General features: G+C 43.5%; 1 protein-coding gene across 4 annotated transcripts in view; it reads left to right on the forward strand.

Annotated features, from left to right (window-relative positions):
* The first annotated feature begins 13022 nt into the window (after positions 1–13022).
* PAQR8 (progestin and adipoQ receptor family member 8) overlaps positions 13023–25832 on the forward strand; it is a 60752-nt gene continuing 47942 nt past the window's right edge. For all 4 annotated transcript variants that reach the window (XM_049894066.1, XM_049894091.1, XM_049894075.1 and 1 more), the window contains exon 1: positions 13023–13234. The gene's annotated coding sequence lies outside the window, so the exon portion shown is untranslated. The remainder of the gene's footprint in view (positions 13235–25832) is intronic.

A 25832-nucleotide genomic window follows, 5' to 3' on the forward strand; every position in this document is an offset into this window, starting at 1 on the left:
GTCCTGATGCTGAGTTCTTCTTCATACAGTCCAGCTTCTTGGATTATTTGCTCAGCATACAGATCGAATAAGTATGGTGAAAGGATATAACCATGACACACACCTGTGCTTATTTTAAACCATGAAATATCTCCTTGTTTTGTTCGTACGACTGCCTCTTGGTCTATGTACAGGTTCTGCGTGAGCACAATTAAGTGTTCTGGAATTCCCATTATTCCTAATGTTATCCATAATTTGTTATGATCCGCACAGGCGAATGCCTTTGCATAGTCAATAAAACACAGGTAAGCATATTTTTGGTATTCTCTGCTTTTAGGCAGGATCCATCTGACATCAGCAATGACATCCCTTGTTCCACATCCTCTTCTCAATCTGGCTTGAATTTCTGGCAATTCCTTGTCAATGTACTCCTGCAACCGTGTTTGAATTATTTTCAGCAAAACTTTACTTGCAAATGTTATCAATGATATTGTTCAATAATTTCCACATTCTGTTGGATCATCTTTCTTTGGAATGGGCCCAAATATAGATCTCTTCCAGTTGGTTAGCCGGGTAGCTCTCTTCCAAATTTCTTGGCTGTAAAAAATGGCATGAGGAGGTGTCTGACCTCTCTCACTTCACAAGAGGGAAGGAAAATCAAGATCAACAACCCAAGGCTGATTCCTATGAGGCGGAGGTCAGACATGCCTTCTCTTTCCACCACCTTCACCAATTCTGACACCAACCATCCCTCCCACGGCACTCTCTACTTCTCTGCTGGGTTCGATAATTCATTGCAGTGACCACACAGAACCCACAGACAATACTCACGATTATGGAGTTTATTAGGGAAGTAACAGTTACAATTCTGTCTCAGGACACTCAAGATACAGTTCTTCCATCAGGACAGTCTCTTCCCAGCCATGCTCGCAGGCACACCTCTGCTTGGCCCTCTGCCTCTGTCCAAAGGCACTCAGTTTTCTCTTTCCATGGGCTGGGAAGCCAAACATGCCCTCTTTTGCTGCTGGGTCTCTGTTGCCACCACTTCTCACCGTCTTCAGGGTTACAGCTCGTTCTTTCTCTCAGTCTCCTGCTTCCAGGAGCTTCTCATCATAGGGATTCCGAGTCCAAAGGATGTGCTGGCTCCTGGCTGTTCTTCTTTGGTGGTAGTGGGATCTTCTCCCTCCTGCCTCTGGGATGGCTCATTTCAAATCAAGCAGGATGGCAAAACTGATCAATTCCTTTGGTGGACCACAGTTACCCTACCCGATCACTTGGGTGGGAGTTACAAGACCATGGCTAGAAAGACCACACAAAAGTGATCCATCGCACTGCAGACCACCCCCTGGCTTTTCTAGCCATGGTTCTTTCATATTTGGAGGATAATTTCCCCCTCCCAAGCATTTTACCAGTCTAAAACAGTCATTAACAACTAGTCCTTCTACATGGCAAAGAGTGCTAAGGGGGAGGTTATTCAGGTACCAGCCATTCTGTTGCAGGTATCCATTTGATTTGGTCAGGCTTTCCAACAGTTGATCTTGTCTTCACGCTTTCTGATGTCTGATAAAATTTAACTGAGAGAAGATTATCCACTCACTCTGAGCCTCATGAGTTACCTGCATAGTAAAATCTTTAAGGAACTTTAGGTTTGGCCACTGTACTCCAGTCCAGCAGTGCCTCCCCCTTAGTCTACTCTTTCACAGTTACTGCTTCTACAATTAGTTTTTACAATCACAATTAACCCTGTTAACAGTCAACACTCACAGCTGAATCATATGATCCTATCAATATCTTTCCCCACCCTCACCCTTAGGACTCTAGAAGTGAGGATGGCAGACTTTGTCTCACGTCTCACATACCTTGGACATGTTATCAGGAGGGCTCAGTCCATGGAGAAGGATATCATGATTGGTAGCACAGAGAATGAACGGAAAAGACAAGACTCTCAACAAGATGGACTGACACAGTGGCTGCAACAATGGGCTCAAGCATAACAACAATTGTGGGCATGGCACAGGACCGGGCATTGTTTCATTCTGTTGTACATAGGGTCACTATGAGTCGGGACTGACTCAATGGCACCTGATAACAACAAGAACACATAACCAAGCTGAAAATGCTCCCCAGGGCAGGGAAATTGTCAGACTTTCATTTAATGTTATAATTCATAAATGCTAGTTAGGTGGCTACACTGGGCCACATGAAAGGTCTGATGATCTTTTTAGATATCTGACCCTGAGGCCAGTTCATGGGCTCTATCCTCCATGCACTTGATTTGAAGCCCCTGAGTCAGGACAGCAGCAGAAGTGGATGGGGAGAGTGACAACCTACTGAAGGCTGAACCCAAGAAGAGGGAGGATACTGGTCAGAGCAGGGGGTGGAGAGAATGAAAGAGTTTAAATGGGGGAAGAGAGAGGAGACAGACAGAGCCTAAAGAGGAGAGATGACTCTCCTGACCACGTGGCCACTGTAAGAGTTGACAATGAGGCTTCCTGCTAGTTAGAGAAACTCGTGGAGTGAACTGAATAGAGAAGAGGCATATTGATTCCCTGAGGATTTTATGAGTCATAATGTGCCATGGAACCCAAAGTAAAGGACTGTTTTTACATTCTTTATATTCCATGTATGTGATTTAGTGACCAACAGTAAATTTGTTTCGTCATGAACTGTACCACCTCTTTCTTCCATGACAACGGGTGTAGTGGCCTGATAAATGTCCTAATTTCCAGCATCTGTGAATGTGACCTGATTTGGAAAAAGGGTATTTGCAGATACAAAGTAAAGGGTCTTGGGATAAGGATATCCTCCTGGATGATTCAGGTGGGCCCTAAATCCAATGATAAGTGTCCTCATAACAGTCAGGCAGAGAGCAATTACACAGAAAGACGAGTAGAAGGTCTTCTGAAGATGGAGGCAGAGATTGCAGTGCTACAGCCACAAGCCAAGGAACACTGACTGCCACCAGGAGAGACAAGGAACAAACTCTCCCTGAGAGCCTCTGGAGCGAATGTGGTGGCCCTGCTGACACCTATCTTGATTTTGGAATTCTGGAGAATTGTGAGAGAATAAATTTCTGTTGTTTTAAGCCACCTAGTTTGTAGTAATTTGTTTCAACAGCCACTGGAAATCAATACAAAGGGTGTAAGAAGGATTGCAGAATCCCTTGGTGGTGCAAATGGTAATGTGCTCAGCTGCTAGTCGATAGGTCAGTGGTTCAAGACCACCCAGAGGTGCCTTGGTAGAAAGGCCTGGCAGTCTACTTCTCAAAAAATCAGCCAATGAAAACCCTATGGAGCACAGTTCTACTCTGATGCACATGAGGTTGACACACACACTGAATCGTCATGATGGCAACTGATTTCTAAGTGGGGTTCCATCCTTATCCGCCCTACATACTGGTCACTGTCATTGCCTCCAAGTATCGTGTTGTGTGCCTCTGTGCTTTTACACCTGCTGGTCTCTCAGCCTGGATGCTTATTAAATTCATCCCGCGTGAGTCACCTCAAGTTTACTTCATTTTGGAAGCTTTTTCTGACACTCCCAACACTAGAGAGCTAAGTGCTCCTCCTCTGTTCTTCCATAACATCCAGTGAACCTCTCTTATAAGCCCTTATAATGCTGTACTGTAATTATTTGTTTAATTGTGTCTTCTCTATTAATCAGGATGGTGAGAATCATACCTTGCTTATGTCTTTATCCCCATCTCTTAGCACCTAGCAGGTTTTCAATAAATATTTTCTGCATAGATGAAAGAATCAATAATAGGTTACTATATATCAAATGGAAACCCTGGTGGCGTAGTGGTTAAGTGCTACGCCGCTAACCAAAAGGTCGGCAGTTCAAATCCGCCATGCGCTCCTTGGAAACTCTACGGGGCAGTTCTACTCTGTCCTATAGGGTCGCTGTGAGTCAGAATCGACTCGATGGCAGTGGGTTTGGTTTTTTGGTTTTGGTATATTGAATAGTGAGTAATGGCCACATGTCCCATCGGCCCCAGACTAAACCTTCTTTAGTGTCCCCACGGTATCCTTATAAGGTGCTTTCCTTCTGATCTAAACACGTGCTGACCCCCTTGTCAGAAAGGAAGAGGGCTAATTGGATTTGTCTGAAGAGGAAGAGACAGAGATGTACAGCAGCCAGGCCCCAGCCTGCTGTAAAGTTCCCTGAACTCAATCTCAATAAAACTGGATCAGCTGGCACAGTTCTTTTGCAGCCCTGATTTAATAGAGAGGACAAGAGATATCGAATGTGCCTCTAAAGAGCAGCGTGGGAGGAAGAGAGACTGCTCGGATCCCAAGGAGCTGGGTCGAAGGAGCCAGTCTTGGCCACTAGTGGCTGCTAAGAGAAGGGGGCACATCACCTATCACACTCAGCATCCCGTCCAAGAGCCTCAGGTTCCTGGAAGTCTGAGCACCCTGAGTCTGAGCTTCCTCTGCCCACTCCCATTCTACCCCACCTGATGGAATGACTCTGCCAAAGTCTCGTTGCCTTGAGCAAGTTACCTCTTTTAACACCTATTTTTAAAGGGAATAAAAGATGCTTATTTGTTGTTATAAGCTCAAAAGCACGGGGCGCTTACAAAATGCCCGGCACATCACCACCACAATTGCTATAATTAACTTCATTATCCTCCTGTCCTATAATAATCTACAATGAATTATAGTCTGCTGAAATTATACTTAGGTACAGAACAGCAAACAACAGTCATTCACTTATTTATTTTATTAAGGCTATTATGAAAATTATTAAGGATTATAAAAAAGAAACTGAACTTCTGGAAGATCACGATCTAAAAATAATCCATGTGAGCACTGCAGTGTACAGCTGTCATTTTTTTTTTTTGGCAATGCATATGTATCTTTTAAAAAAAATTAAATCATACAGCATTGTAACTCATTCAACTGTTTTATTAAACCACAGAACCACAGACTGAATGTTTCTCTATGCCATGTGGTCCACATGATTTTTGAAAACTATAGGGTTGGTATGGGTTTATATATATATACACATACATAACATATATATATATATAATGTTCTGGGAGTCCCCAGGTGGTGCAAATGTTCAACACACTCAGCTGCTAACCAAAAGATTGGATTTTCAAGTCTGCCTGAGATGCTTCAGAAGAAAGACCTGGCAATCTACTTCCAAAAAATCAGTCATTGAAGATCCTATGTGGCACAGTTCTACTTTGACACACGTGGGGTTGCCATGAGTTGGAACCGACTTGACAGCAACTAGTATATAGTATTTTCTATCTTATGCACGGACCCTAGTTAATTTAATCAGTCTTCAGCCATCTTCTCTTACCACAGGGACCACTTGCCCTGTAAGGTTCCTGCTAGAACTTCTGGTTAGCTTTGCCAGGATCCTAAGGCTCTGGTCAAAATTCCACGCTTTTGGGTGGCTCTTGGAAATTCTCAGGAATGTCTTGGGGAAAATACCTAATAAGGTGGTGCAACGGCTAAGCGCTCGACTGCTAACTGAAAGGTTGATGGTTCAATCCCCCCCCAGTGGGTCCACGGGAGAAAGACCTGGCAATATGGCTCCATAAAGAATCAGCCAAGAAAACCCTACCAGGCAATTCTACTGTGGTTAAGTACTACAGCTGATAACCAACAGGTCGGCAGTTTGCTCCTTGGAAACTCTATGGGGCAGTTCTACTCTGTTCTATAGGGTCACTATAGGTTGGAATTGACTTGACAGCAATGGGTTTGGTTTTTTTTTTTAATGTGATCACTATGAGTCAGAATCAACTCAACAGCACACAACAACAACCACACCTAAAATGACTTCTAGAGTCCTCCCTGGGTGTCCTTAGGCCTGGAGGAACCCAGGCTGATAGAAAGGGTAATCAGATTTAATTTTATCTAATTTAATTGGAAAGGAGAATGAAGATTTTTGAGTGTGAACTCTCTAGGATGCCCCTTCTATAGGTCAACAGCCTACAATTCACTTTTCCTCAGCTCAATTCAACACTTAAAAAAAAAAAATTGAGTAGTCTATTAGCGACCCAGAATTACCCCTGCTCATTCCTTTTTCTTCTATTTCTCCCCTTTCTAATGAGAAAATTGCATCTCCTCAATTTTTTGGTGTTTTTGTTATTATTTCCATCTCAAGCAGACTCTGTTCTTCTAGTCCATTTCCAGATGAAATGGTTCTAGGGTAAACAATCATAAATTCCTGGGCTAACTGAATTCTGAATATGCCAAGCATTCACATTATTTGGTTTATTCAGTCAATGATTTTTTTTTTTTTTTTAGTCCAACTCATGTGCTAGGCGCTGGGTATGGCAACGAACAGCATGTACAACCATGAATAAGAATCAAACCTTCCTCTCTAGAACTTTACAGTTAGGGGGGTAGCCAAAGAAGCAAGTTGGCTATTATAAGATGATGTATAAATACCACAAGAGAGGTCAGCTCAAGATGCTCTGCCTCGTTGGATCAAAGGTCACCCTTGACCAAACTCACAACTTTAAACCCGGACCAATGTCCAGGTCCCTGAACTCATTCAAAGGGGTATAAATATGAACTAGAGAAGACCTCAGTTTATCTGCTCCAGTCCTGAGGTGTGGGCTGGGGCTTAGTCCAGGTCTTACATATTCTGAGAGGCCTTCGAGATGACTATATGGATGGGTCAGTTCTGATCCCCTAGCTCACCCCATGCAGTGAAAAGAGACTCAGTAAACGTGGGCTGAATTAGAGAGGTCAGTTGTTGCATTGAAATTTTTTTTTCTTTTTAAATCATTAAAACCCTGAAACCAAGCCAGAATCGAGCATGAATAATGCAATCGTTACTATCTTGTTCAAGGCTGCCGTTTTCATCTTCCCATCCTACTTAAAGCAAATGAGGACCAAGATGACTCCAGGCACACGTCAACTAAAGAGCTATGAACTGAACATTCTGTCCCTTCGGGGGATTTGGACCCCCAGCTGTTCATCAGGGTATGGTACGTGCCTTTGTTTATTAGCTTAGGCTTTGATGATAGAAGATACAGTGAAATAAGCTGTAAGGGGCTGTGCACTCCGGGCAGCTACCCATACACCAGCTGGCAGTTGTGGAAAAGTCTAGAGGTTCCAATCTCAGTTGCCCATCTTGGATGAGTTCACATGGCTCTCCCTCTCTAGGCCCAAATCTGAGCATATTTCCTCCAAAATCTCCCTTTAGAACCCTATCCAGATTAAAGCTGAGCTGGGCGAAGTGAAAAATGTTTACTTCTTGAAAGTCTTGGCATCAGTTTGTGTATGTGTGTATACAAAAAGGGTTTATTTATGTATCCTTTGAGAAATTTAGATCACGTATATTATGAAAATCACACCACTTATGGTTTTAAAGGAAACCCTGGTGGATTACTGGTAAAGAGCTACGGCTGCTAACGAAAAGGTCTCCAGTTCGAATCTACCAGGCGCTCCTTGAAAACTCTATGGGGCAGTTCTACTCTGTCCTATAGGATCGCAATGAGTCAGAATCGACTCGATGGCAACGGTTATGGTTTTGGTTTTTTATGGCTTTAAAATTTAAAAACTAATATCAGGCACCCTTTTCATAAAAAAAAAGAAAAAAAACTTGCTCATATATGCTACACAAAACCGACCAGTGAATCATATACCACATGACACAAAACAACTTGCTTTCCCAACACACAGAAATAGTCATCAAAACTTCCGCAAATAGTAGCATGGAAATACTCATTAAAACTCCAACTTTGATAGTGTTTTTTGGTCTTCTCCTCAATGTCTACCTGAAATAGCCCATACATATAGATCAGTATGTAATGATTCATTCACACAGATGCATTTTGAAGTTCAACTTGAACTTTGAAGTTCAAGTTGAACTTCAAAGTTCAATTCTTATAGTTTACCAGATGCTCAGGGATTGCCCCCCCTGCCTACCTGTCACCCCCAAGATATAATGACTAAAAATCAGGAACAAAGTGAATGGAAAAACCCAAAATTGTCAGTACCTTTGAAAAGGAGGGCACCCAAGGTGGTTAACTCTGAAGCTTTTTAGTTGCAAATTTCTGTGAAGAATGAGGAAAGGCCTTGTATTTTAATATTCATACTCTTTTATTATTTAATTACTACTATGCAATTATACACTGCATTTCCTAAATTTAGGTCTTGTTTAGGAACAAGTGTTAAAATTAACTTATACATATCAAATGTTGGAATTTATTATCATTTTATTAACAATATAAGAGGTTCCTGGTTAGTCAGTCTACCATCTGAAGCTCTTTTACCAGGAACTAGCTTTTTTAGTTATATCAGAGAGGGGGAGATAAGATCCAAGGGTGAGAGAAGCCTCAAATTTCAAAGGTACCCAGCCTCACTAAGGGCTCAGGTGCAATTTCTGCATCTTCTCTTTCTTGCCTACAAGTGTTAGTTGGTATGCTCTCTGTTTATTATTAAAAAATAAAAAGGAGTGAGCTACTCCAGATAAAAATCAAATTCCACTGGAGTCCCTGGGTGATGAAAATGGTTAACACCCTTGGTTGCTAACTGAAAGGTTGCATGTTCAAATCTACCCAGAGGTGCTGCAGAAGAAAGGCCTGGCAATCTACATCTGAAAAATCAGCCACTGAAAACCCTATGGAATACAGTTCTACTCTGACACACATGGAGTTGCCGTGCTATCCATGGCATAGAGTTAATGGTTTTGGTTACCATTTCACCATTAAATGAGATAATGTAAACATACAATAAAAATAATGTGTTCCTTATAATCTGATTCGACCACAGTTCATTAGCATCCTGTGTGTAAAATCTGTGAAGTTAACATGTTGGCTGCTTTCCCCAGTTGGCCAGTTAGCAGGGGGTCTAAATAGAAAAGCTAAGTATGGATGGCTATGTGACAAAATACAGGGATCTGGTGAAAAAAAACTTGACAAAATATTAATAAATTGATAGGTTTGACCTTGAGGTTAAAAATATAGATACAAAAAAGTCCCCCAAATTCCTCCTATGCAGTCCACTGGGATAGTACATCTTTGCTTCAAGTAGAAAGTATTGGAACAAAGATCATATAAGCAACCAGCTTACATGATCCTTATTCCAAATAAGGATTAACACTCCTGGCAGCTAACTGAAAAGCTAGATGTTCGAGTCTACTCAGGGGTGCTTCAGAAGAAAAGCCTGGCAATCTATTTCCCAAAAAATCTGCCATTGAAAACCCTATGGAGCGCAGTTCTATGCTGATAGGCATGGGATCACCATGAGTCAAAATCATGTAAATCAAGCCACTGCCTTTCTATCAACATTTATCAAGCGCTATTGATAGGTATCGTGTTGAGGGCTTAATCTGTGTTCTTTCATTTAATCCTCATAATAAGTATATGAAGAAGGTATTACTTCCATTTTACAGATGGGGATCCTAAAGCACAGAAAGTTCAAGTTACTTACCAAAGGCCACACAGCGCTAAGTGGTGGTGCTAGGTCTCAGACTCAGGATGGTCTGACTTCTAACAATGATTTTAACCACTGTGCAAGATCCCTCTCCTTTTCTCTGCCAAAATGGTGAAGAAATTAATGGCCCACAACCTTTCCATAAGACATGAAAGTGCTTTTAACCAACTCTATTTCTCCAGTATCTGTCAGACGAGTTTAAGTCTGGTCTTTTACTGTGAGTTAGAATTTTGTTCTGTATTTTTCTCCAGCTCTGTCTGGGAGCCTCTATTGTGATCCCTGTCAGAACAGTCGGTGGTGGTAGCTGGGTACCATCTAGTTGTGCTGGACTCAGTCTAATGGAGGCTGTGGTAGCTGTGGTCCATTAGTTCTTTGCACTAACCTTTCCCTTGTGTCTTTGGTTTTCTTCTTCTCCCTTGGTCCAGATGGAGTGGGACCATAGACATATCTTAGATGGCCACTCACAATCTTTTCAGACCCCAGATGCTACTCACCAAAGTAAGATGTAGACTATTTCCTTATAAAGTATGTTATGCCAATTGAGTTAGATGTCCCCTGAGACCATGGTCCCCAGCCCTCAGCCCAGTAACCCAGTCCCTCAGGGAGTCTGGATGTGTCTATACCTTGGTCAAGTTGTGCTGGCTTCCTTAGTGTTATGCACTGTCTTACCTTCATCAAAGTTACCACTTATCTATTACCTAGTAATAACCAACTCTATTTCTTGTATCATGGAATTGGCTCAACCGCACTGTTTTTCTTGTATTAGTTTTCACAAGTAGGTCTTGTAATAGGTCTTCTTTTAGGATGTTGTCGCTGTTAGTTGCTGTCGAGTCAATTCCAACTCATGGCGACCCCATGTGTGCAGAATAGAATTGCTCCATGGGGTTTTCAAGGCTGTGACTTTTTGGTAGCAGATAGCCAGGCCTGTCTTCTAGGTGCCTCTGGGTGGGTTTGAATCTCCAACCTCCCAGCTAGTAGTCGAGCGCGTAACCGTTTGTACCACCCAGGATAGACCAATATAAACTAGTATTCCAGGACGTTCCAGGTAAATAGTATAACTACATCACACTTTCGTTTCTTCATGTTAGTAACTTAAAGGCTAACAGTTCCTACCCCTTTCCTATATCACCTAAAATGTATGAAGTTCAGTGATACGATGCCTTCACATGCACTTGGAGCTTCTGGGAAAAGCAATGCTATGTAAACACAAAGTAGAAGTGATATAAAAACAGTGTCAGTGTGGTAGGTATACAATATAAAATGGACCAAATTATTTCGTTAAGGACTGGGACAAAAATAGCTTGGTAATCTTGCATATCTATTTTTAAAAGAATTTTGCATATTGCATATTGTGCAGTGTTTGTATGGTGTTTTCATATTTCAAAACATCAAGGCCAATATGGAAGGGAAATAGTGTCGGATAAGGTGTTGATTGGATTAGCAGTTTAGCACTCTCCTTGCAGGGGAAATACTACAATATCCAAGATCTTGCCTTTTTCTAGCTTTTGAAAAAAAACCACAGGTCATAATTCTGTTGCCAGATGGGAGTATTACATGGAGAGAGATCAGCTGTGAATTTCCATATTCTAAAGGTCATCCTGACTGTCCTTTATGAAGGATCCAAGAGCCTTTTACTATGATTCAAAACAGCAAGGCCACTTCAGGACTTTTTTTGCCCGTGTTACCAAAACATAACAGTTTTGGTAACACGGGCAAAACTGAAGTAGGCCCCAGAGCAGAGAATGGAAGAGGCTAGTAGGAAACCCAAGCTGATTTAAAAGGCATGGAATGATGAGAAACCACTTTGTACTCTTATCTAGAGGCTCTGGAGGGCACCACTTGTAAACAGAACCCTTTACCCACAGGTAACAACACCTAAAAAAACAATACCTACCAACCGTTAAACCCATTTACACTTCATGATCCACTTACACTTCTGCCCTCTAGAGAAAGAGCAAAGGGAAAGGAACATTTACCATTTTCTTAATATGACACTGAGAAAGGATTAACGGACTTATTGATCTCATTTTTAAGAACAGAGAGCCCTTCTCCACACTCCAGGCAGCGCAGACCTCTCAGGGAGGAAGAAGCTGCAAGAATATCAACACTTTAGCGGGCTCATCAGCTGTCAGCAAACAGCTCACTTCAGTTGGATTGAGCCTGTGGGTGGCCTTCACATTTGCTGACCTGTGATTTTGTTTTCAAGAGTAACAGAGAGAGGAAGAAGAACCAACTTTCCACCTCCTCTCTCAATCAGCTCCTTTGTATAATCAGGACCTCTTGCTAAAATATTAAATGCCTGTTATTTGACACAATAAAATTAAAAATAAAAAGATGTTAGAAATTTGGGGGGAAACAGTCTCCTTTTGGCACTATATGGTTCCTATGACAAGATGGACCCTTTTTGTTGATAAAATCTAAGTTTCTACCAGGAAAAAAAAAATGCCTGTTAATTTTGATGGCCCAAGTTTTTGAGATACCAGAGAGTTCCCTGACATCTGTGGGATGAAGCAGAGTGGAGGGGACAAAGTTGCCAAGGGTCTCATGTGACATTCCCCTCAGTATGTATGCTGGGTCCTGAAGAGCAGGCCCCTGGACTGTTTCCTAGTTCTGACTCTGCCTGAAACCAGCCAGTTAACCACAGACAGACTCTCAATACCTTCATTTATGGAATTGAAATAATGGGGCTGGATAACCTGCTTTCTTTGCTTCATTATGTTTGGCTAAGGATAAATAAAGTAATAGATTTTAAAATGCTTTGAGAAAGTGAAAACACAGTAGAAAGGTGAACTTTTATTAGACATGTTACTGAAGCAGGGTGGTATAATGGAAAAACTCCAGGAATCAACAGGCCAGAATTAGGCCTGATTGTTTCAGAAAAGTAATTATATGAACCTCTTATAGTAACGTTTGTTCACAGCCATCTTCCCAGGATTTGATCGGTTTCTCTTTTCTCCAGTTAATGAAAACTGCTTTTTAACAGTGAAGCCGATTTGATCTATTAATTGAAGGTCCTACATCTTACCTGTATATTTTTCTCCTGGTAAAATACAGCTATCATCGCGGTTGAGGAGTAAGCTGGGGATGTGGAATTTCCTCTTTCTTCCTACTGCTTGTGTGTGTGAATCATCGTTGCGAGGTAGATTAAGGCTATAGCGGTAGAAGCGGGCTCCTCAGCATGTGAATATCAGGGGTGTGTTCGTGTACTGCATTGGAGAGGTATGAGTCATACACGAGCATACCTCACGGGTGTCGAAGTGTGTGTCTGCAAAAGACTTCGCTGGTGTGTTATGACTTCGTGGGCACAATGACCCTGGAAGTGCAGATGCGGGTGATGAGAGAGGCCTGGCAGGCTAAGGGCAGGATTTGAATCAATCTCAAGATCTTAGATGAAGGGTTTATTATTATTTTTCACCCTTCCGAAGGACCTGGGAAACGGCCCCTTTGGGATGGATTGTTGGAAGGAATAGGAGAGCGGTTACAGAGTATCTCTCTCAAACCCTCCGGCCTTTCGCAGCTGAAAGGAGGTTGTTAGGGTGGGAGCCCCCGGTGGAAGGGAAGACGCGTCAGTCAACTTCCTCGGTGGTGGTGTGTGCGCCGGCGGCGGCAGTGTCTGCGCGGGGCTGCGCATCCCGCCCCCTGGCCGGGAAGGGGCGGAGCCGGGCCTTGCCCGCCCCCGACGATCCCCTCCTCTCGGCCGCTCCTCCTGGCCACTGCCCGGTGCCCGGCCAGCCTCAGTCACTGCCGCCGGTGGAACGCTTGGAGCCGGGATCCCAGAGCCGGGAGCGCGGGCGCCGTGGCGGCTGGGCCGGGCTGGGCTGCGCGCACGGGCTGGGCCGCCGCCCCTGCCGGTGAGTCCTGCTGCTGGAGGCGCTGGCCGGGTGGGGAGGGGGAGGGGGAGGGGGGGTCAGGACCGCGTTGTTGGGGAGCCCGGGAGCCCGAGCCTGGGAGGCGGGGTCAGCATCGAGATGTTCTGGAGTCCGAGCCCAGAGGGAGGGAGGGTCGGGACCACGACGTTGGGTTGCCCCAGTAGCCAAGCCTGGAGCCCAAGCCCGGGGGGCGGGTCGAGGGGCGCCCTGCCTGCAGTCTTGGGGCGCCCTCCGCAGGGTGGTGGGGAACGGAACCCGGGAGGAGAGTGCGGAGGAGAGGAAGACTGAGGCGTATGGGGCGAGATGGGGAGCCTGAGGGAGGGCATCGCCGGAAAGGAAATTAGCCTGTGGAGTGAAGTGGGCAAGGCGTGTGTGCGGCTCCTGCAAAGAAAGATGGAAGAAGCTTCTCCGAAAGGGTGGGCGCGAGAAGCGGAGTTGTCCTGACAGCCGGGAGGCGGCTGGATGTGGGGAGGCTTGGGAGGACTGGAACGCCACGGGGTTGGGGGGGGGGGGGGGGAAGGACGAAGGTGGCAAGGGTGGGTGGTGAAGCAGTGATTCAGGGAACGGCTCGGCCACGGCAACCCAGCCCTTCGGTGAAATGAGGTCGTGGACAAGTCGAGAGGGCACCCAGTCTAGAGAGGGAGGCAGCAAGACCGGGCAACCCAAGACAGACTGGCGTTGGGGACCCAGGGCTCAGTGAGCTCGGGAAGTGTTGGCATCTTGGGGGGGGGGGCTGCCTGAAGGAAGGACACACCTTGCAGACCCCGGGCGGGGACCAGGAGGCTGCAGGGGCAGTAGGGCTTCCTGGACATCTATAGGCACTCTAGACACAGACCGACCAGTGGAGACCCACGGGCCTGGGCGGACTCTTTGCCTTGCCCTAAATTGCTTCTCATATTTCTGAGCTGGGTTAGAAGTGATTTTGCGTAGGCACACGATGAGAGGAACTAAAAAGAATAAGTATGGAGTGATTTCAAATGTCCAGGCAATATCTACCTGTGTTTGGTAGGCAGAGTTCCTACAATAAAGGTGTGCAATGTTTTGATCCACAGGTGTAACTTGCTTCCCCACTCCCTTGTACTGTGTGAGAGACTGTCTCTTTGTAAAAACTGGAGGAAAATGGGCAACAGGAAGACACCCACAAACACATTACATTCCAAAAAAATTATTCCACAGCCTAATAAACACGAGTATTGTATACAGTTGGACTGTTTGCTTCAGTGTAGCCACCCATTAATAAATTTAATAAAAGTTACCTGCATGAAAGGTGGACTGCTGTTGGCTGCCTTCTGGTAGTCCACAGCCTGTACCTACCCTTAAGTGGAAGCACCCTTCACCTAGCAACCATGAGGGAGCTGGGCTCCTTAGGTCCTCAGTGGAAGTGTAGCCAACTGTCTTTACAAAGACAAATGAGGGCATTGTCTGTTTTTTCTGTTGTTTGTCCTGAGTGCAAGTCTCCCTTCAATTAGTTTCAATAGTATTGAATACATCCCTATCAATATGGTCACTAGTTTAATTACATGGTGTGATAGTTAATTCTGGAACACCCAAGGTTCATAAATCCTATTAAGTGGACTTTTCCATTGGAAGGCTGGACTTGGGGGTGGGAGGGGTGATGGTGGTGATGTGCTGCGAATATTGGTCCATCTTCTACACACTGATTTGAGCTGGAGGACTAAAGACCAATTTGGCGACTAACATTTGTTGGGCCCATTGTTTTAATTCATGAAAAAGAGATCATTTCAATAATTATGCAACTTAATGGGAAAGCAATTTATTCATTTTGCAAGTATCATTTTAGGACAGGCTTTTTTTCATTAAGGGGATGTTTATACCCTATTTAGTGGTCTGAACCTTGCACCAAAATCTGCTTTATCATTATTACAGCAGAATTTTTTATTGACTTGGACATAAAGCTTGCTGATTCTTCCAATTCCTTATCTGAATGTTAAAATAAATATGCCAGTATTTATACATTCAAATGAGAATTTCTCTCCTTCAGAAGCCTCATCTTGGCAAGCTGTGTACTAATTCTATTGATGTTGTCATTGCTGAGAATAGTTTTGGAGCTCCCGCTTTGGAGTTGCCTTCAGAGTGTTTGGCACGTTTACTGTATCTCCTCAGTGGTGGGTAAAAGCCAAACAGCACTTGGGGCCAACTTTGACTTCCAAGGTGGGTGATGGAGATTATGATAAATATATCCATTAAAGTAATGAAAGTCCTCTTGAAGGACTGGCAGTTCTAAAAAGGGCATCCGGCAAAGTTGGGTATGTGTTTAGAATTGGAAAGTAACTACTTTGAAGTATAGCCTTCATTTGAGTGTTTATGTTCTGGTATGTGTGTTAAAAAAAAAAAAATGATCCCATTGCTTATTATACCTTATTTACTGCTGGAGCTCTGGTGGCTCAGTTATTAAGCATTGGGCTGCTAACCAAGAGGTCGGCAGTTCGAATTTACCAAGCACTCCTTGGAAACTCTCTGGGGCAGCTCTACTGTGTCCTATAGGATTCCTGTGAGTTGGAATTGACTTGACAGCAAAAGATTTTTTTTTTTCCCCCTTCCAGGTACTCTTTATCAGGCAGTTACTATCACTGTATATTTTTACAAAAAACAAAAGACTTGCTTTTTCATAAAAAAAAAAAAAGTATCCAGAAAGCCACTTACCCAATACGTGCTTAAGGCCTGGTACCTGAGTTTTTATGTGAAGTATCAACATAGAAGCAAGGGGAGGAGAATGATTTCTGACAATCCATTTCACAGACAGTGTGAAAAATTAACATATGCCTTTTTTTCCATTGTTTCCCTAAAGTCCCAATTTTTTTTTTTTTTTTTTTTTAGCTTATAGCACAGAGCTTCATACAGCCATGGCTTGAATCTTGTTCGAGCTGTAGCCTTGGACAAGTTATTTAATCTAATTCAGCCTCAATTTTCTTACCTTAAAATGAAAATACTAATGAGTATTTACTTCATGGGGCTGTGATGAAGATTTATAAATAAGATTTATGAATGTAAAAAACTGAGTTCAGTGCCTGACACATTATAAAGGAAAAAAAAAAAAACCCAGTTGCTATAGGGTCGGTTCCAACTGATGGCGACCCCATGTGTTTCAGAGTAGAACTGTGCTCCACAGGGTTTTCCATGGTTGTGATCTTTCAGAAGCAGATCACCAGACCTTTCTTCTGAGATGCCTCTGGGTGGATTCAAACCGCTAACCTTTCAGGTAGTAGCCAGTCACTTAACCTTTTGTGCCACCTGTGGACTCCTAACACTTCAGTGCTCAATAAATGCTAGCTATTTTTGTTATTGGTATTTTTATTGATAGTTTTATATTTTAACTCTTTTGAAGCGATATACAAATTTACCTTTTTCTGGGCAATGCTATTCCTTTCAGCTGGGCTTTGCAAATGAATATGTGAATGAGAACGTTTTGTTTTTACCTTCCTGGCTGCTTAGGAGTTTCTAAAGAGGAACGTTATAAGCAACTGTAGTTGATTATTTTAAATTCAGATGTTTTTAAAATGAGCTTTCCTATTATGATTGTGTACTGGATATAACAGTTTGGTGTGGTAGTGAAAGTCCAAAGGAAAGAGTTTAAAATCCTTGCCTATATATTTTTTTTTTTTCCTGACCCAATGAAAATATTGTTCTAACGAAATAGCTGCAGTTGTCTTGACTTGTATTGAAAGGGGTGATTCTAGGAAACATTTGTTTCCAGTGACTTGAGTTTTGCTCTCCTTTGTTTTTATAAACAGTAGACAAGAATAACCTGACACTAAGTTCTCAGCTCTTCTGTAAATATCAATATTAATTTTTTCGAGTTTGTGAATTTTATTAATATATGTAAATTAGGAAGATGCAAAAATTTGGAAAATAATTTATCTTAATCAAATGGTTAAGGTTTGCTATAAAGTAATGTTTTGGGAAATGTTCAACGCTTAGTAAAAGTGTTCTGTGTTTTCGGCAAAAAAGTGCCAGAGAGAGAGAGAGAGGGGTACAAGACACTGGCTTTGCTCTCCGGAAGTCCACGTGATGCACTGACTTAGCAGACATTAGCAAATGCTTTTTCTCCCTATGGCTTGTGAGGTTAAAGATTAATATGGATTTCACTACATGTTCTTTCCCTCAGTTTCTCGGAGAGGGTTAAGTGTGTGTTGTTGTTGGGTGCTGTCAGGTCAGTTCTGATTCACAGCAGCCTCTCTGACGGACTGGGGTTTCCTAGGCTGTCATCTTTAGGGGAGTAGATCAGCAGATCTTTTCTCCTGTGGAGCAGCTGGTAGATTCAAACCACTGACCTTTTGATTAGTAGCTGAGGTCTGTCAATACTGTTCATATTTTTTAGGTGGATTAACACTTAGAGGGTTAGATCCTACTAGACACTCAGATGCCATGTGTCTTAGTTATCTAGTGCTGCTATAACAGAAATACCACAAGTGGATGGCTTTAACAAACAGAAATTCATTTTCTCAGTTTAGGAGGCTGGAAGTCCGAATTCAGTGCTGGCTTTATGGGAAGTCTTTCTCCCTGTGCTGGCTCTGGAGGAAGGTCCTTGTTTCTTTAGCTTCTGCTTCTTGGCTCCTTGGCGATCTCTGTGTGTCTTGGCATCTGTCTCACCCCATCTCTCTTCTGCTTGCTTGTTTAATCTCTTTTATATCTCAAAAGAGATTGATTCAAGATACACCCTACACTCATCCTGCCTAATTAACATAAGAAAGATAACCTATTCCCAAATGGGATTATAACCACGGGCATAGAGGTTAGGATTTCAGCACGTATTTTGGGGGGACGTAATTCAATCCATAATACCACGGAAGGAGATAATGGCTATAAAAGTACTTAATGAATTGTAAAGCGTAGGGTGGTATTATCATTGTACCATACTTCCCCGGAGTGTTCTGATTATCACCTCCATAGTGGTATTTCGTCTTGCTCTGTGTCTCTTCTGAATCATGGTTTATGTACTTGTAAAGTGTCAGGAAGCTATAACAACCAAACAGTTTGCCATCAAGTCAGCTCCAACTCATTGCGACCCCATGTGTGTCAGAGTAGAACTGTGCTCCGTAGGGTTTTCAATGGTTGTGACCCTTTGCAAGTAGATCAGCGGGTCTGTCTTCTGAGGCACCTCTGGGTAGATTCACACTGCCAAACTTTGGTTAGTAGCTGAGCACTTAACTATTTGTGCCACTCAGAAACAACATAGCAACAGTGGTTCTTCATTGGAGTGTGTGTGTGTGTGAAAGAACCAGAGAGAGAGATTTTGCCTTCTGGGAGACATTTGGCAATGGCTGGAGACATTTTTGATTGTCACAACTGCATGTAGTGGGTAGAAGCCAGAGATGCTGCTAAACATCCTGTAATGCACAGGACAGGCCTTCACAACAATCTGGCTCTAAATGTTTGTAGTGCTGAGAGACCCTGGACTAGAGCTTGAGATCTGGAATGAGGATAGACCTGTGTTAGCATCTGGTACCAACTGGAGAGATAGTGTGGAATTAAATTAAATGAGATCATCTATATGAAGTACTTAGCATGCAGCGAGTACCCAATATATGGTAACTCTTAGTCTTATTTAAAAAACCTGTCACTGTCGAGTCGATTCCAACTCATAGCAACCCTATAGGACAGAGTACAACTGCCCCAGAGGGTTTCAGGGAGCAGCTGGTAGATTTGAATTGCTGACCTTTTGGGTAGCAGCCGAGCTTATAGCTACTGCGCCGCCAGGCAGGGATAAGTGTTAGGCTGCTAGCCAAAAGGTCGGCAGTTTGAATCCACCAGCTGCTCCTTGGAAACCCGATGGGGCAGTTCTGCTCTGTCCTGAAGGGTTGGTATGAGCTGGAATTGACGCAATGGGTTGGGTTTTTGGTTTTCTGAGTCTTATGACTGGTAAGTAGATCTGGGTCAAAATCTAGGCATTATGCTTTAAACAGGAGTCTTTTGGAGCACAAATGATGAAGTGCTTAACTACTAACTGAAAGATTGGCTGTTTGAACCTGCCCAGAGGAGATGGAAAGAAAGGCCTGGCGATCTGCTTCTGAAAGGTCACTCAGAGCCTTGAAAACCCTATGGAGTGTGGTTCTACTCTGCAATACATGGGGTCACCACGAGTCAGAATAGATTCCATGGAAACGAGTTTGTTTGCTAGTTTTATGCTTTAAACAGACACTGAATGACTTTTTTAAACTGTTATGTGGAGAAACCCTGGTGGCGTAGTGTTTAAGTGCTACAGCTGCTACCCAAGAGGTCAGCAGTTCGAATCCGCTAGGCGCCTCTTGGAAGCTCTATGGGGCAGTTCTGCTCTGTTCTGTAGGGTCGCTATGAGTCGGAATAGACTCGACGGTAGTGGTTTTTTCTTTTTTTTTATGTGGAGAAACAGTCCAGGTTTCTTGATCCCATCTGTCATGGATTGAATTGTGTTACCCCAAAATATGTGTCAACTTGGTTAGGCCATGATTCCCAATATTGTGTGGTTGTCCTACATTTTGTGATTGTGATTTTGTGTTAAAGAGGATTAGGGTGGGATTGTAACACCCTCACTCAGGTTACATTCCTGATCCAATGAAAAGGGAGTTTCCCTGGGGTGTGGCCTGCACCACCTTTTATCTTACAAGAGATGAAAGGAAATGGAAGCCAGCAGAGACGTGGGGACCTCCTACCACCAAGAAAGCAGTGCGGGGAGCAGAGCACGCCCTGGGGTTCCTGCACAGAGAAGGTCCTAGTCCAGGGGAAGATTGATGAGGAGGACCTTCTTCTGGAGCCGACAGTTGCTCTGGAGCGGATGCCCTGAATTTGGACTTCTAGCCTACTAGACTGTGAGGAAATAAATTTCTCTTTGTTAAAGCCATCCACTTGTGGTGTTTCTGTTATGGCAGCACTAGATAACTAAGACACCATCCTTGTGCCCAGTAGTAGGGCAGGGACATAGAGGCTCTGATGTACATCTGTAGTTCATTATGTATTCTGACTCAGGTTCTGCCCTGGCTCTTCCAGGAAGCTGAGTGTAGGCTGCAGATCACTCCAACCAAGTGTACAGAGCAGTCCCCGGCTTCTGTCCTGTAGAGAAAAAGGGAGCTGAGGATGGAGGAGATTTCTGTCCCATCTGGGCCACACCTGAAAGGAGAGGAAACCCGAGTCAGGCATCCCCCTCTGACAGAGCTCATCACCCAGGCTTCAGCAGTTTCTACTCAGGCCCCTGTCTCCCAAAAACCCATTACTATCGAGTTGATTCTGACTCATGGTGACCCTGTAGGACAGAGTAGAATTGCCCCATAGGGTTTTCCAGGCTCTAGTCTTTTTTTTTAGTCTTTACAGAAGCAGACAGCCACATCTTTCTCCTATGAGCAGCTGGTAGATTCAAACCAATGACATTTGGTTAGCAGCTGAGCATTTTAACCATCACGCTTTAACCAGGGCTTTGAACCAGTTCAGTTGTGGCCGATGAAACGAAATCGGAACAGACCCGAATTTTTAAAATTTAGATGAAGTGAAACGATAACCGGAATGGGAAAAATTATGGGTCGAAACCCTGGAATGGTAGACTCAGAAGAGGTGTAGTGAGCCCTTTCAGGAGCCTGATACTTGAGATTGGATTATTGCCAGGACTGAGGAAAGCAGCACACATTCAAAGTGGCACAGTTGGCCTCCATCTTTGAGCAGGGCACCCAGTTTTTGACTCGCCCATCAAGAGATTTGGTTGCTATGCAACGCGCATACCGCCCTTATTTTCTAAGTGGGAAATCAAGTTTCTAGGAGGGCTTCAATCCTTAATATTTCCCATTCCGGTTATTTTTCTGCTTCACCTACATTTTTAAAATTTAAGTCAGTTTGGGTTTCGCCTCATCAGCCACAACTGAACCCAGAAGAACCGATTTGAAGTTCTAGTTTTAACCACTGTGCCACCAGGGCTCTTTCAGGCCCTTGTCTATACTTGGTTAAAGCTTCCTGTGCTGTGTGAACAGGCAGGGAGGTCTGGCAGTTTCTCTTTGCTTTTTCTTAGCTCCTCCTCCTCAAGCAAAGAATTTTTGCAGGGGCCCCTTCACTTTTAACAAAATATTCCAAATCGACTTCAGTTTTGCTCTGCATGGGATTACCCGGCCATCTGGGAGAAGGAAGGGGGCCTCCCCTAACACCCGTGCTCCACTTTGACCTTCATTCCTTCTGTGTTTTCTTCATGAAGACTGGAGCCACGAGTGAGTAATCAGCTCACAGTAACCAGCAGTTCTTCAGGGAATGGCGCAAATGCCAGGAGCAGAGAGTGCTTAAGAGACAGGGTTGTAAAATAAAGCAGTGGTATTTTAGCTGTGAGCTAGAAGCCATTAGCACTGTGGTTCTCAACCCTGGCGGTGCAATAGCATCACCTGGGGCTGTCTCAGAATGCACCGCCCCACCCCACCCCAAAGCATTAATTCAATATCAGAATTCTTAAATGCTCCTCAGAGATTCTGATTTCCCGTGAGAGTTGAGGATTGAGGACCACTGCCTTCTTGGGTTGTGGAATCAATGACCTGCTTTAAAAAAAGAACTACCAAATAAAAAAATCAAAGTGGTATAAGTATTTTGTCAAACTTTTGTTTGGTTGCTGAGTGTTTGCTAGATGGCGATGTAAAGCATATTTCTTCTAACAGTTTGCAGGCAAAAAAGTTTGAAAAACGTTGTTTTAGAGCCTTGTTGTTAGTTGCTGTTGAGTTGGCCCCTGATTCATGGCAACCCTATGCACAAGGGAATGAAACACTGACCTGTCCTGCACCATCCCCATAATCAGTTGTGGATCACACTGTTGTAATCCGTAGGGTTTTCACTGGCTGATTTTCAGAAGTAGATTACCAGGCCTTTCTTCCTAGTCCTACTTAGTCTGAAATTTCCTCTGCAACCTGTTCAGCATGACAGCAACATGCAGGCTTCCACTGACAGGTGGTAGCTGTACGTGAGGTATATTGGGAGGTAGTCAAATCCAGGTCTCCCACATGGAAGGCGAAAATTCTACCAATGAACCACTACTTCCCCCTTTTAGAGCCTTAAACCAAAAAAAAAAAAAGACCATTGTTATTGAGTCAGCCTCTTAGATGTAGAGTAGAACCACACCCCACAGGGTTTTAAAGGTCTGACCTTTTGGAAGCAGATTGCCAGGCCTTTGTTTTGAAGCCCCTCTGGGTGGTTTCAAATTGCCAACCTTTCTGTTAGTAGTCAAGCGATAACCATTTGTGACACCCAGAGACCCCTTTTAGAGCCTTATTGTTGTTGTTGTGTGCCATCAAGTTGATACTAACTTGAACCTTCCAAAACCAAACCAAACCTGTTGCTGCCGCGTTGATTACGACTCATAGCAACCCTATAGGACAGAGAGGAACTGCTCCATAGGGTTTCCGAGGAGCGGCTGGTGAATCCGAGCTGCTGATCTTTTGGTCAGCAGTCAAGCTCATAACCACTGCGCCACCAGGGCTCCGATTATTATGAGTAAATTTATCTTACTGAGCATTTTTTGCGTGTACATCTGCTGGACAATTTTCAAAGTGCTTTTTATATATCCTGTCAAATACAACTTTTGCAACATCCTAAAAAAAAATTTTTTTTTTTTTTTTTTATGATGCATGCAAGGGAGATATCTTACTGATTGTTTGCATATGAAAGAAACTTGAGGTTTGGGAGGGTAAGAAATTTGCCCAAAGTCATAATGAGAAAATGGCAAAACAGGGCCTAAAACCCAGGACTTTTGATTACTGCTCCAGGGCTCTGGCTGTCCCATCTTTGGTTCTTCAGATGCAGTAGACCCTGTGAGAAGAAAGGCGACTGCAACCGAAGCATGAGTCTGACTTAAGCATTTTAAAAATAATAATTACTGACTGAACACTTACTAGTGTCAGGGAATTTATTTACATTACCCCCATTTAATTCTGAGAACAACCCTATGAGATAGGTACCATTATCAGCCCCATTTCAAAGATGAGGAAACTAAGGTGCAGAGAGAGGTTGTGACTTGCCCAAGGAGCAGAGCTGGGCTCTGACGGCAAAGCCCGAGTTCTTCATTTGTGCTCTGTATTGTCCCAGTACTAATCTGTTGGCATATCTCTAGGTTCCCGATGCCTATCTCTAGGAGCAGTTTAAGTAGCAGTGTAATAGCCCTAGTACCTGTAGCTTTTACTCAGCTTTCCTTGTGTGTATGGCGGGAACCCTCCTTCTCCCAGTGGATTAAGGGAGGAAAGCCTTCTCTGCTGCCTAGATTTACTTTATGGGGCTCTATTTAGGATGTTTATGATATCTCACGGTGAATTGCTGAAATTCTTGGTATGGTCTGGGTAGTCAAGGCTGAGAAAGAAGTTGAACAATAATCCTTGTGAAATGAGATCTTGCAGGCCTTCCCAGTGGTCTGGGAACTAAAGGCTGCCTTGCTCATTTGTTTGTTCATTCATTCATTCACTAAATATTTAGGGCTTATCAGACGCCAGGATCTATGCTAAATCCTGGGAGAGAATAACCAAAACAACTGAACCATTGCCGTCAGGTCGATTCCGATTCATAGCGACCCTATAGGACAGAGTAGAACTGCCCTATAGAGTTTGCAAGGAGCAGCTGGTGGATTTGAGCTGCCAGCCTTTTTGGTTAGCAGCAGAGCTCTTAACCACTGTACCATCAGGGCTCCTGGAAAAAGAGTAAATAACAACCAAAAATACAATACCTGCCCTTACGGAAGTTGCAGTTTCGAGATACGTTTTAGAGATGACATCCCCTTCAGAGATGGATAGGGAAAGCTTTTTTATCATGGCTTCCCAATGCCAGCATACAGGGTTAAGATCACAAGCCCAAAGCAAGGCTCAGACCACGTGTAAATAGGAAGGCACTAGTTGGTTACTGTCTTAGACTGGGCTCTCTAGAGAAGCAAAACCAGTGAAGCGTATAAATATGTGTTGTTGTTAGGTGCCATCAAGTCGGTTCCGACATATAACGACCCTGTGCACAACAGAACAAAACACTGCCCAGTCCTGAGCCATCCCTACAATCGTTGTTGTACTTGAGCTCATTGTTGGAGCCACTGTGTCAATCCACCTCATTGAGGGTCTTCCTCTTTTCCGCTGACCCTGTACTCTGATGTCCTTCTCCAGGGACCGATCCCTCCTGACAACATGTCCAAAGTATGTAAGACACAGTCTCGCCATCCTTGCTTCTAAGAAGCATTCTGGTTATACTTCTTCTAAGACAGATTTGTTAGTTCTTTTGGCAGTCCATGGTATATTCAATATTCTTCACCAACACCACAATTCAAAGGCATCAGTTCTTCTTTAGTCTTCCTTATTCTTTGTCCAGCTTTCACATGCATATGATGCGATTGAAAATACCATGGCTTGGGTCAGGCACACCTTAGTCTTCAAGGTGACATCTTTGCTCTTCAACACTTTAAAGAGGTCTTTTGCAGCAGATTTACCCAACGCAATGCGTCTTTTGGTTTCTTGACTGCTGCTTCCATGGCTGTTGATTGTGGATCCAAGTAAAATGAAATCCTTGACAACTTCAGTCGTTCATGATGTTGCTCATTGGTCCAGTTCTGAGGATTTTTGTTTTCTTTATGTTCAGGTGCAATCCATATTGAAGGCTGTGGTCTTTGATCTTTATCAGTAAGTGCTTCAAGTCCTCTTCACTTTTAGCAAGCAAGGTTGTGTCATCTGCATAATGCAGGTTGTTAATGAGTCTTCCTCCGATCCTGATGCCCCGTTCTTCTTCATATAGTCCAGCTTCTCGTATTATTTGCTCAGCATACAGATTGAATAGGTATGGTGAAAGAATACAACCCTGACGCACACCTTTCCTGACTTTAAACCAATCAGGATCCCCTTGTTTTGTCCGAACAACTGCCTCTTGATCTATGTACACGTTCCTCATGAGCAAAATTAAGTGTTCTGGAATTCCCATTCTACGCAATGTTATCCATAATTTGTTATGATCCACACAGTCGAATGCCTTTTCATAGTCAATAAAACACAGGTAAACATCCTGGTATTCTCTGCTTTCAGCCAGGATCCATCTGCCATCAGCAATGATATCCCTGGTTCCACGTCCTCTTCTGAAACCAGCCTGAATTTCTAGCAGTTCCCTGTCAATATACTGCTGTAGCCATTTTTGAATGATCTTCAGCAAAATTTTGCTTGCGTGTGATATTAATGATATTGTTCTATAATTTCTACATTCGGTTGGATTGCCTTTCTTGGGAATAGGCATAAATATGGATCTCTTCCAGTCAGTTGGCTAGGAAGCTGTCTTCCATATTTCTTGGCATAGACAAGTGAGCACCTCCAGCGCTGCATCTCTTTGTTGAAACATCTCAATTGATATTCCATCAATTCCTGGAGCCTTGTTTTTTGCCAGTGCCTTCAGAGCAGCTTGGACTTCTTCCTGCAGCACCATCAGTTCCTGATCATATGCCACCTCTTGAAATGGTTGAACATCGACTAATTCTTTTTAGTATAATGACTGTGTATTCCTTCCAACTTCCTTTGATGCTTCCTGCATCGTTTAATATTTTTCCCATAGAGTCCTTCACTATTGCAACTTGAGGCTTGAATTTTTTCTTCAGTTCTTTCAGCTTGAGAAACACCAA

The sequence above is a fragment of the Elephas maximus genome, chromosome 1, assembly GCF_024166365.1.
Source record: "Elephas maximus indicus isolate mEleMax1 chromosome 1, mEleMax1 primary haplotype, whole genome shotgun sequence".
NCBI lineage: Eukaryota > Metazoa > Chordata > Mammalia > Proboscidea > Elephantidae > Elephas > Elephas maximus.